This window comes from Piliocolobus tephrosceles, chromosome 1 (genome assembly GCF_002776525.5).
Source record: "Piliocolobus tephrosceles isolate RC106 chromosome 1, ASM277652v3, whole genome shotgun sequence".
NCBI classification, from domain to species: domain Eukaryota; kingdom Metazoa; phylum Chordata; class Mammalia; order Primates; family Cercopithecidae; genus Piliocolobus; species Piliocolobus tephrosceles.
The window spans coordinates 117,774,023-117,787,929 of record NC_045434.1 but is presented as its reverse complement, the minus strand read 5'-3'; positions in this window follow the sequence as shown (position 1 = coordinate 117,787,929).

The window sequence follows — 13,907 nt, the reverse complement described above, 5'->3', positions numbered from 1 at the left end:
CAAGTATAAAAATACATTTAAAAAACCCTGAAATTTGACTACAGAAATTTATTTATGATTTCAGAGGTGCTAAAGAATATCATCACTTTTTTAGTTATGTTAACTCTGTAGCTTTGGGATTTCATACTAATGCAATTGAGAAGTGGCAAAATATTTGAGAATTGCTTTAAAACACTTTTCAAGGAAGAAAATCATAGTCAAGGATAAGGCAAAACAAAATATTAATAATTCTTTCTGGGCAGTGAGTATATAGGGTTCATTATGACATTATTTTTACTTTTTAATATGTTAGAAATTTTTTCTAATAAAAACTATTTAGAAAACACTTGGAGTCTGATTACTTCTGAACTCCATCTATGTGTTTTATTCTTAGAGAATTTGTTACCATTTCTCACCATGATTACTGCAACAGCCTGTAATATCATATCCCCCAACTCATTTACCAATGTCTATTAAGTCTATTAGAAGATGAAGTAATCATTTTCAATAGAAGTACAAATAATCCAACTTTTTCTCATAGTTGTCTTAATTTCCCATGTCCTTCAGAGTCAGAGCCAAAGTCCTTGCAATGGCCTATCTGACTATATTAACCTTGCTCCCCTTAAATTTCAAACCTGGCTTTACCACTTCTCTCAGAGTTGGTGGCTTCAGTTAAACTAGTCACTTTCCTCATGCCAAATATGTACCACCTTAGAGGCTGTGCTCTAACTGCCTCCTTTTCTTGGAATCTACATGGCTATCTCCCTTACCTTCTTCAAGGTTTTGCTCAACATTGCTTTCTTAATAAGGCCTAGTGTGGCATTCCTTATCTTGTCACAGTTAAAATTACAGACTGCTTTTCACCACCTGAAACATTCACCACCTCTCTAATCTGCTCTGTTTTTATAGCATTTATCACCTTTCAATATATTGTAATTAATTTTAATATTAAATTATCTGTTGTTCTGCTGCTGGGTAAGCTCTATGAGGGGAGGGAGCTTTATCTATGTATGTCCATGTTTGTTCACTACTATGTCCTGAGTGATTAAAATAGTACATAGAGCATCAGAGAAAATCAATAAATATTTCTAGTACATAGAGCATCAGAATATAAATATTTCTATTGTAAATTAATGACTGAATTTATGAACTACTGGTAATATTATATTTGAAAACATTAAATATGAGAATGTACATAGGCAAGCCACATTATAGTAAAAATTCAATGTATGTCAACTTAGATAAAACATGGAATTTGAAGCGGGTTGTTATCTCTCAGTCTTAATTTTTTTTTAACCTATATAAATTTGATATTCTCCAGCTAAAAGAACACATACATATTAATTTCATTTAGTTTCAAATGAAACAAGGAAAAATAGAACTTTAACTTTTTTCTAAATATATGTTAGTTTTTTAAATATCTGTTGTTGTTCAAGGAGAAATAATTAGTAAAGAATTTCTATTGTTGAGAGTTAATTAGTGCAGTAAGTGTGACATGATGTATCAGAAATCACAAAGTTTACATAAAATTGTTAAAACTGAGTAATTAATAAAATATGTTTTATAACTTATCTTTTCCAAATGCAAAGCAGACTAGATGGATGAAAGTTTATTTAAAAGCTATGTTCAGTCTTCATATCTTCTCAGTGTGATACTCACACCTCTTGTTCATTAAGAAAAATCCACATGCACTCTCAGTATTAAATAAAAGAAAAAAAGCTGTCTTTGAAATTGGAAGCAAAATTTATAGAGTGTAAAGGGTAGATATGTACAATGGCTTATTCTTTTGCATAACAAATTAGAAAGCAATTCATAAAGTACAAAAGATCTGAGAAGATCTGTTACTGCTAGAGATTAATATAGTCCATGTGATCAGAGGAATGACTTAATTGCTCAGCAGTTCATTTCTAGCACCTGTGGGTAATGCTACGCACTGGTGACAATTCATCAATATAATTTAATTTAGCAAAAATGTTATTAAAATGTCAAATACAAATTTTGGAACTCAAAAGACCTATATTGAGAGCTTTATGTTAGACTAACATTAAAGTTGTTAGTTTATAGCCAGAACAAATAAAACAATAAAAAAGTATACACACACACACACACACACACATATAAAATTATACTTTAAGTTCTAGGGTACGTGTTCACAACATGCAGGTTTGTTAAATATGTATACATGTGCCATGTTGGTGTGCTGCACCCATAAACTCATCATTTACATTAGGTATACCTGCTAATGCTATCCCTCCCCTCTCCCACCACTTCCATGACAGACCCCAGTGTGTGATGTTCCCCACCCTGTGTCCAAGTGTTCTCATTGTTCAATTCCTACCTGTGAGTGAGAACATGCAATGTTTGGTTGCATAGTTTGCTCAGAATTGCAATAGTTTGCTCAGAATGATAATTTCCAGCTTCATCCATGTCCCTACAAAGGACATGAATTCATCTTTTTTTTATGGCTGTATAGTATTCCATGGTGTATATGTGCCACATTTTCTTAATCAGTCTATCATTGTTGGACATGTGGGTTAGTTCCAAGTCTTTGCTATTGTGAATAGTGCCACAATAAACATACGTGTGCATGTGTCTTTGTAGCAGCATGATTTATAATCCTTTGGGTATGTACTCAGTAATAGGATAGCTGGGTCAAATGGTATTTCTAGTTCTAGATCCTTGACGAACTTCTACACTATCTTCCACAATGGTTGAACTAGTTTACAGTCCCATCAACATTGTAAAAGTATTCCTATTTCTCCACGTCCTCTCCAGCACCTGTTCTTTCCTGACTTTTTAATGATCACCATTCTAACTGGTGTGAGATGGCATCTCATTGTGGTTTTGACTTTCATTTCTCTGATGGCCAGTGATGATGACCATTTTTTTCATGTGTCTGTTGGCTGCATAAATGTCTTCTTTTGAGAAGTGTCTGGTCATATCCTTCACCCACTTTTTGATGGGATGGTTTGAATTTTTTCTTGTAAATTTTTTTTAAGTTCTTTACAGATTCTGGATAATAATCCTTTATCAGATGGGCAGATTGTAAAAGTTTTTCCCATTCTGTAGGTTACCTGTTCACTCTGATGATAGTTTCTTTTGCTGTGCAGAAGCTCTTTAGTTTAATTAGATCCCGTTTGTCAATTTTGGCTTTTGTTACCATTGCTTTTGGTGTTTTAGTCATGAAGTCCTTGCCCATGCCTGTATCCTGGATGGTATTGCCTAGGTTTTCTTCTAGGGTTTTTATGGTTTTAGGTCTAACATTTAAGTCTTTAATCCATCTTGAATTAATTTTTGTATAAGGTGTCAGGAAGGGATCCAGTTTCAGCTTTCTACATATGGCTAGTCAGTTTTCCCAGCACCATTTATTAAATAGGGAATTCTTTCCCCATTGCTTGTTTTTGTCAGGTTTGTCAAAGATTAGATGGTCGTAGATGTGTGGTGTTATTTCTGAGGGCACTGTTCTGTTCCATTGTTCTATATCTCTGTTTTGATACCAGTACTGTGCTGTTTTGGTTACCGTAGCCTTGTAGTATAGTTTGAAGTCAGGTAGCTTGATGCCTCCAGCTCTGTTCTTTTGACTTAGGATTGTCTTGGTTATGCGGGCTCCTTTTTGATTCCATATGAACTTTAAAGTAGTTTTTTCCAATTCTGTGAAGAGAGTCATTGGTAGCTTGATGGGAATGGCATTTAATCTATAAATTACATTGGGCAGCATGGCCATTTTCACGATATTGATTCTGCCTATCCATGAGCATGGAGTGTTCTTCCATTTATTTGTGTTGCCTTTTATTTAGTTGAGCAGTGGTTTGTAGTTCTCCTTGAAGAGGTCCTTCACATCCCTTGTAAGTTGGATTCCTAGGTATTTTATTCTCTTTGAAGCAATTGTGAATGGGAGTTCACTCATTATTTCACTCTCTGTTTGTCTGTTATTGGTGTATTGGCATGCTTGTGATTTCTGCACATTGATTTTGTATCCTGAGACTTTGCTGAAGTTGCTTATCAGCTTAAAGAGATTTTGGGCTGAGATGATGGAGTTTTCTAAACACACAATTATGTCATTTGCAAACAGGGACAATTTGACTTCCTCTTTTCCTAATTGAATACTCTTTATTCCTTTCTCCTGCCTGATTGCCCTGGTCAAAACTTCCAACACTATGTTGAATAGGAGTGGTGAGAGAGGGCATCTCTGTCTTGTGCTAGTTTTCAAAGGGAATGCTTCCAGTTTTTGCCCATTCAGTATGATACTGGCTGTAGGTTTGTCATAAATAGCTCTTATTATTTTCAGATACGCCCCATCAATACCTAGTTTATAGAGAGTTTTTAGCATGAAGGGCTGTTGAATTTTGTAACCTCAACCCATGCTGCTGAGCATGATTTTAGCCTCCATTTAATATAGGCTGGGTAATGACCAACCAGACTGTATTCAGAAGATCCCTTTTAGTTAGACCGGCATGGCGATCCACTCCTGTAATCCCAGCTACTCTAGAGGCCGAGGCAGGAGAATTTCCTGATGTGAGGAATTTAACGCTGAAGTGAGCCTTTATTGAAGCATGGCACTCCTGCCTAGGTGACAGAGAGGGACCCTATCTTTATATATATAAAAAAATATATATATATATATACACACACTATATATATACTATATTTTATACATACTATATATAAAATATACTATATATACTATACTATATATACTATACTAAATATACTATATATATTATATATAGTATAGATATATGTGTGTGTATATATAAATAAAAATAATAAGATATTTTCAAAAGTATTGAAAAAGATTCTAGACATTTAACTTAAACATGTCTTAACTTAAAATAATTTTTAAACGTTTTCAGGAAGGCAGTGCGTAAGAAGCAGATTTATACTGGATAATTTCAGTTTGAAATTATGGTCAATCAGTGGATAGTCTAGGAATGCAAGTTTCTTCTTGAAAAAAATTAAAATATTCTAAAACATAAAAAAATAAAAAATCACCACTGTAGAAAAACAGTCCCGCAAAAAAATATATCCCAGTGACTGGAAGTATTTAAGAAGATCTGTGCATGAAACATTTAAATTGCTAAAGGGAAAAACTTTTATCCTAGAATAATTATATGCAGAGAAAATATTCTTCAATCATGAAGAAGAAATAACAACCTTCCCAGATAAACAAAAGCGGAGAGATTTAATCAACACCAGACTTGTCCTACAAGAAATGCTTAAGAGAGTTCTCCTATCTGAAGCAAAAGGATGTTAATGGGCAAGAAAAATCATCTGAAGGTACAAAACTCACTGATAATTATAAGCACACAGAAAAGCAAAATATTGCAACATTGTAATTGTAGTCTGGAAACTACTCTTACCTTAAATAGAAAGACTAAATGATAAAACAATAAAAGTAATAACTACAACAACTTTTTAAGACTATAATACAATAAGACATAAAAAAAAAATAACAAAAAGTTTAAAAAGCAGGGGGATGAATTTAAAGTGTAAAGTTTTTATTAGTTTTTTATGTGTATTCATGTGTTTGTACAGTCAATGTTAACTTGTCATCAGTTTAAAATAATGGGTTATAAGATAGTATTTGCAAGCCTCATGGTAACCTCAAATCCAAAAACCTACAATTAATAGACAAAAATTAAATGTAAGAAATTAAAGCATGTCACCACAGAAAATCACTTTCACTAAAAAATAAAAAAAAGATAGACGGGAAGGAAAGAAGGAAGAGACCACAAAACAACTAGAAAACAAATAAAATGAAAGTATTAAGTTCTTACTTACTGATAATAGCATTGAGTATAAATGACCTAAACTCTCCAATCAAAAGACATAGAGTGGCTGAACAGGTGAAAAAACAAGACTTAATGATCTGTTATCTGCAAGAAATACATTTCGCCAATATAAATACACATAGACTAAAAACAAATGGCTAGGAAAAGGTATTCTATGCCAATAGAAACAAAAACAACAAAGAGCAGGCGTTACTCTACTTAGTCAACATAGATTTCAAGACAAAAACGGCAAGAAAAGTCAAAGAAAGTGATTTTATAATAATAAAGGATTCCAGTCAGCAAGAAGATAAAACAATTATAAATATATATGCATCAAACATTGGGGCATCCAGATGTGTAAAGCAAATATCGTGAGAGTAAAATAGACCTCAATACAATAGTATCTGGAGACTTCAGCACCCCACTTTCAGCATTAAACAGATCTTTTAGACAGAAAAGCAACCAACGTCAGACTTAACCTGCAATATAGAATAAAAGGACCTGATAGATGTTTACAGAACATTTCATTGAAGAGCTTCAGAATATGCATTCTCTTCCTTAGCACATGAATCATTCTCAAGGATAGATCATATATTAGGTCACAAAACAAGTCATAAAACATTCCAAAAACATTGACCTAATATGAAGTATTTTCTCTGACCACAATACAATAAAACTAGAAATCAGTAACAAGAGGAATTTTGGAAACTCTTCAAACAAATGGAAATTACACAATGTGCTCACAAATTACCACTGGGATAAGGAAGACATTAAGAAGGAAATTGAAGCATTTCCTGAAGCAAATGATAATTAACATACTGAACAGAATATACCAAAATTGATGGGATACAGCAAAAGCAATACTAAGAGGGAAAATTATATGTCTAAGTGCCTACATGAAAAAAAGAAAAACATAAAAAAAAAGATTCATCTTAAAAAACTGGAAAGCAAAAACAAACCAAACTCAAAGTTAGTAGAAGAAAATAAATAATGAAAATCACAGCAGAAATAAATGAAATTGAAGGAATAATAACTCATAAAATAGATCAATGAAATGAAAAGTTACTTTCTTGAAAATGTAAACAAAATAGATGAAACTTTAGCCAGACTATGAAAAAAATAGAATACCAACAAATAAAATTAGAGATGAAAAAGGAGATATTACGGCTCATACCACAGAAATTCAGAGGATCATTAGAGACTTCCATGAGCGACTATATGACAATAACTTGGTAAACCTGGAAAAAATGGATAAATTCATATACAGAATAAACTTACAAAGATTGAACCAGAAAGAAATTCAGCACCTGAACAGAAGAATAACAAGTTATGAGATTGAAACCATAACAAAAACTCTCCCAGAAAAAAAAAAAAAAAAAAAAAAAGGCCTGGGAACCAATGGCTTTACTGGTTGAATTCTATAATATATTTAAAGAAGAACTAATGCCAACCTTACTCAAACTATTTTGAAAAACAGAATAATTGGCGGGGAGAATACTCCCAAATGCATTGTACGAGTCTGGTATTACCCTGATACACAAACCAGACAAAAATACATAAAAATAGAAAGAAAACCACAGGCCAATACCTCTGATAAATATTGATGCAATAATCCTCAACAAAATATTAACAAACTGAATACATTAACAAAATCATTCATCATGGGCAAGTGAATTTACCCAAAGATGCAAGGGTAGTTCAACATATACAAATCGTTTAATGTGTTCTATCATATCAACAGAAGAGAGGACAAAAACATGTCCTTTGCCCAGAACATTAGTCTGGGCAAAAATTTATTATCCCACAAGCACAGGCAGCCAAAGCAAAAATGGACAAATGGAGTATATAAGGAACATACCTCAACATAATAAAACCCACATATAACAGATCCCCAGCTACCATCATACAGAATGAGGGAAACCTGAAAGCCTTTTCTATAAGACCTGAAGCACGACAAGGATGCCCACTTCTATCATTGTCCTTCAATACAGTACTAGAATTCCCATCTAGAGCAATCAGATAAAAGAAAGAATTAAAGAGCACTGAAATAGAAAAAGAAGCCAAATTGTCTTTATTTGCATGAAAGATATCAACAATGAGAACTATAGAACACTGATGAAAGAAATTAAAGACGACACAAAAAATAGAAAGATATTTCATGTTCGTAAATTGGAAGAATTAGTAATGTTAAAATATTCATACCAAAAGCAGTCTACAGATTCAATGCAATTCTTATCGAAATAGAAACGTCATTCTTCTTCAGGGAAATAGAAAAAACAATTCTAAAATTTATATGGAGCCACAAAAGACCCAATATAGCCAAAGCTATTCTGTGGAAAAAAAAAAAAACAAAAACAAAAACAAAAACAGAACTGGAGGAATCATGTTACCTCACTTTAAGTTATACTAGAGAGCTATAGTAACCAAAACAACATGGTATTGGCATCAAAACAGACACATAGACCAATAGAATAGAATAGATAACCCAGAAACAAATCCATACATCTCCAATGAGCTCATTTCAACACAGGTGCCAAGAACATACACTGGGGAAAAGACAATTTCTTCAATAAATGTTGTTGGGAAAATTGCATATCCATATGCAGAAGAATAAAACTATATCCATATCTCTTGCAACATATGAAAATCAAACTCTCTAAATCTAATACTTTAAACCATGAAACTATTAGAACAATTGCATTTGGGAAATTCTCCGGGACATTAGTCTGGGCAAAAATTTATTGCCCCACAAGCACAGGCAGCCAAAGTAAAAATGGACAAATGAAGTAACATCAAGTTAAAAAGTTTCTGCACAGCAAAGAAAACATTCAACAAAGTGAAAAGAGAAGTCATAGATTGGGAGAAAATATTGCAACCTCTCCATCTGATGAGGGATTAATAACCAGATTATATAAGGAACTGAAACCTCTATAGGAAAAAATAATCAAATAATCTAATATAAATGGGCAAAAGATCTAAATAGACATTTCTCAAAATAAGTTGTACAAATGGCAAACATGCAAATGAAAAGGTATTCGACATAATTGATTATCAGAGAAATTTGAATCACAGGTATAATGAGATATCATCTCACTTCAGTTAAAATCACTTTTATCCAAAAGCAGGAAATAACAAATACTGGCAAGAATGTGGAGAAAATGGAACTGCTGTACACTTTTGGTGGGAATGTAAATTAGTACAACTACTATGGAGAACAGTTTGGAGGTTCCTCAAAATACTAAAAATAGAGCTACTACAGTATCCAGCAATCTCACTGCTGGGTATATAACCAAAGGAAAGAAATCAGCATATTGAAGAGATACCTGCACTCTCATGCTTGTTGCAGCACTATTCCTAATAACAAAGATTTGACTGAAGACTACATTTCCACCAACAGATGAATGAATAAAGAAAATATAATTATACACAATGGATTACTATTCAGCTATAAGAAAATATGAGATCCTGTCATTTACACTAACATGGATGGAACTGGAGGTCATTTTGTTAAGTAAAATAAGCCAGGCACGGAAAGACAAACCACCTGTTCTCACTTATTTGTGGAATCTAAAATTCAAAACAAACTAATGGAGATAGAGAGTAGAAAGGTGGATACTAGAGGCTGAGAAGGGAGGTAGTGATAGCTAGTAGGTACAAAAAAAAATAAAGAATAAGTATATGATAGCACAATAGGGTACTGTCATCAATAATAATTTAATTTTACATGTTAAAATAACTAAAAGAGTATAATATGATTGTGTAACACAAAGAATAAATGCTTGAGGGATAGATATTCAATTTTCTATGATGTAATTATTATGCATTGTATGCCTCTACCAAAATATCTCAGGTACCCCATGAATATATATACTTACTATTTACTCACAAAAATGCAAAGTATTAAAAATTAAAATTAGAAGATCTGAATATAATAGCCAAATTATGACATAAAATATTTTCCTAGATGGAAATGTATTATGTGTTATTTTAATATGAGATATTCTTCATTAAATCAATTATAATATTCTTGAATATACAATTTGCCCAAAGCACGCACTGGGAAAACACACACACACACACCCCATCCCCCTACATCCAGTCACATCTCAGTTATACTGTATCTTACCAATCACTGCAATAAAATGAATAGCAACATAAAGTGAGCCACACAAAACTTTTGGTTTCCCAGTGTGTATAAAATTATGTTACACTATACTGTAATCTATTAAGTGTTCAACAGTATAGTGTTTAAAAAATAATGTGCATTCCTTAATTTAAAAATTCTTTATTGGGCTGGGCACAGTGGCTCATGCCTATAATCCCAGCACTTTGGGGGCCTGAGGCAGATTAATCACTTGAGGTCAAAAGTTCAAAACAAGCCTGGCCAACATGGTGAAACCTGATCTCTACTAAAAATACAAAAATTAGCCAAGAGTGGTGGTGGGTACCTGTAATCCTAGCTACTCGGGAGGCTGAGGCAGGAGAATTGCTTGAACCTGGGACACGGAGCTTGCAGTGAGCCTAGATTGCACTACGGCACTCCAGACTGGGCAAGAGGGCAGGACTCTGTCTTAAGAAAAAATAATTATAATTCTTTATTGTTAAAAGATGCTAACTCTCATCTCAGTCTTCAGTGAATAGTAATCTTTTAGCTGGTAGAGGGAGCCACCTCAACATTGATGACTGCTGACTGAGGAGGGTGGTGGTCACTGAAGGTTAGGTGTCTGTGGCAATTTCTTAAGATGGCATATTTGTTGCACCGATTGATCCTACCTTTTATGAAAGATTTCCCTGTAGTGTGTGATGCTGTTTAAAAGTATTTTACCTATAGTAGAACTTTTTTCAAAATTAGAATCAATTTCTTAAATTCTGCCACCAGTGTATCAACTAAGCTTATGTAATATTCTAAATCTTTTGTTGTCATTTCAACAGTATTCACATAATATTCACCAGGAGAATAATTCTTCTCAAAAAAACAGCTTTATTTTCTCACCCATAAGAAATAACTTCTTATCCACTTAAATTTTGTATATAATTGCAACTTAATTTTTAAAATAATATAGCAAAATTTGTTACACCTTATTTTTTTGTTGTTGTTGTGACAAGATTTAGAAGTAAAAAATTGCCAACTCATAATTGACTTTTATTCATTTTCATGTAAATGGCTCAGAAATATAAGCAAATATTATCTTACAGTGTATTCACAGAGATGTAGAACCTGAAAATATTTCAACAACTAAACAAGGAATAATCAGGATCTGTGACTGGGTTTACATGAATTGCATAAGCAAACAGCAATTTTTTTTTAACTAAATGTATTCAAATTAGATGTTTATAAAATGACATATTTTAAATTTTTACTTTGGGTTTTGAATATATACTACACGTTGCATTGTTGTTATGAAAAAGGGGAAAAGTATCACTGTAATATTTTAGTCAGTACTTTGTTTACACCTCAACTCTGCTTTGTTAAGCAACACTTACCTGGCAGGGAAGATAGTATAATCACCATTCAAGTTTTATTATGCGATTGCAACAATTCATTTACATCTTTAGGCTCTACTTCTAATACTAGTTTTCTTGCTATTTCTATCACATCTTTAGTTACAATCCTCTGCTGAATCCTTGATTCCCCTCAAATCCATCAATGAGGGTTGAATCAACTTTTTTCAAATTCCTGTCAATGTTGATATTTTGACACCCTCCCATGAGTCATAAATATTCTTCACTGCATCTAGAATGGTGAATCATTTCCAGAAGGTATACGAAGAACTTTGCCTTGACCAATCAGAGAAGTTACTGTCAATGGCAGCTATAGCCTTACAAAATGCATTTTTTGCATAATAAGACTTAAATATTGAAATAACTCTTTGATCCATGGGTGGCAGGATGGATATTGTATTAGAAGGTATAAAAACAGCATTCATCTCCTTCGCTACATCTTCCTCGGTAATCTTGGGGGACCAGGTGCATTTTCAATGAACAGTAACATTGTGAAAGGAACCCTTTTATCTGAGTAGTATGTCTCAACAGTGTGCTTAAAATATTCAGTAACCATGGGTAAACAGATGAGTTATTATCTAGCCTTTGTTATTTTATTTATTGAGCACAGGCAGAGTAGATGTAGTACAACTCTTAAGAGCCTCAGGATTTTTGAAATAGTAAATGAGCGTTGGTGCATGTTCTATGAAGTTTGAAACAAGGTATTAACTTCTCCTCTCTAGCTATAAAATTCCTAGATGACATCTTATTCTAATAGAAGGTGGTATGATCTACATTTAAAATCCATTATTATAGCTATATCTCCTAGATAAGTAGCTGCAGCTTCTGCATCAGCAGTTGCTGCATCAAATTGCATTTTTTATAAGACTAGAAACAAGCTATCTGTGAAAATGTTTTGTGATGTGACAATTCATCTCACAGAATGGAATCTGTGTTTTGATTCCCCAGGTTGTAAATAGTCTTTTGGTAGTATCTACAAAAGGACATTTCAGGGTCTTTGAGGTCTATAGTGAGAAACCAAATATCCAGCAATAAAAGTTAGAAAAAAGCTATCTGTAAAAATACTTTGTGATATGTGCATTCATCTCACAGAATGGAACCTGTGTTTTGATTCACCAGGTTGGAAACACTCTCTTTGTAGAATCTTCGAAGAGACATTTCTGAGCTCATTGATGCCTATAGTGAAAAGTTTAATATCCTGTGATGAAAACTAGAATCAAACTATCTGTCAAAATGCTTTGTGATGTGTGGATTTACTTCACAGAGTGAAACCTGTGCTTTGATTCAGCAGGTTGGAAAACTCTTTTTATAGAATCTATGAAGGGATATTTCAGAGCCCATTGACATCTATAGTGAAGAACCAAATATTCTGTGATAAAAACTAGATACAAGCTATCTCTGAAAATGCTTTGTGATTTGTGGATTCATCTCACAGAATGGAACCTGTATTTTGAGTCACCATGTCAGAAATGCTCTTTTTGTGGAACCTATGAAGGGACATTTCTGAACCCATTGACTCCTATAGAAAAAAATCAAATATCCCCCTGTAAAAACTGGAAGCAAGCTATCTGTGAAAATGCTTTGTGATGTGTGGATTCATTTCACAGTATGAAATCTGTGTTTTTATTTAGCAGGTTAGAAACACTCTTTTTTTAGAATCTATGATCGGACATTTCTGAGCCCATTGACGCCTACTGTTAAAACCTATATTAAAACTAGAAACAAGTGATATGTGAAAATGCTTTGTGATGTGTGGATTCATCTCACAGAATGTTACCTGTCTTTTGATTCACCAAGTTGTAAATGCTCTTTTTGTAGAATATACAAAGGTACATTTCTGAGCTCATTGAAGCCTATAGTGAAAAGTTGAAATTCCAGCAATAAAATCTAGAAACAAACTATCTGTGAAAATGTTTGTGATTTCTGGATTCACCTCACAGAATGGAAGCTGTGTTTTGATTCAGCAGGTTGGAAACACCTTTGTAAACAATGTATGAATGGACATTTCTGAGCCCATTGATGACTACAGTGAAAACCTTAATATCCAACATTAAACGTAGAAACAAGCTATATGTGAAAATGCTCTGGAATGTGTTCATTAATCTCAAAAACAAACAAATAAACAAACAAAACACATGTCTTTTGTTTTACTGGGTTGGAAACACTCTCTTTGTAAAATATACAAATAAACATTTCTGAGCCATTTGACGCCTTTAGCAAAAATCCAAATATCCTACAATAAAAACTAGAAACAATCTGTCTTTGAAAATGTTTTGTAATGTGTGAATTCATCTCACAGAAAGCAACCTGTGTTTTGATTCACCAGGTTGGAAACACTCTTTTGGTAGACTCTATGAAGAGACATTTCTGAAGCCATTGGAGCCTACAGTAAAAAACTGAATATCCTGCAAAAGAAACCTAGAAACAAGGTGTCTGTGAAAATGCTTTTTAATGTGAGGATTCTTCTCACAACATTGAACCAACTGGAAAACACTGTTTTTGTAAAATCTAAGAAAAGATGTTTCTGAACCTGTTGAGGCCTATAGTGAAAAACCAATTATCACATGTTAAAACTAGAAACAATTTATCTGTGAAAATGCTTTGCGATGTGTGGATTCATCTCACAGAGTTAAACCTTTGTTTTGATTCAACATG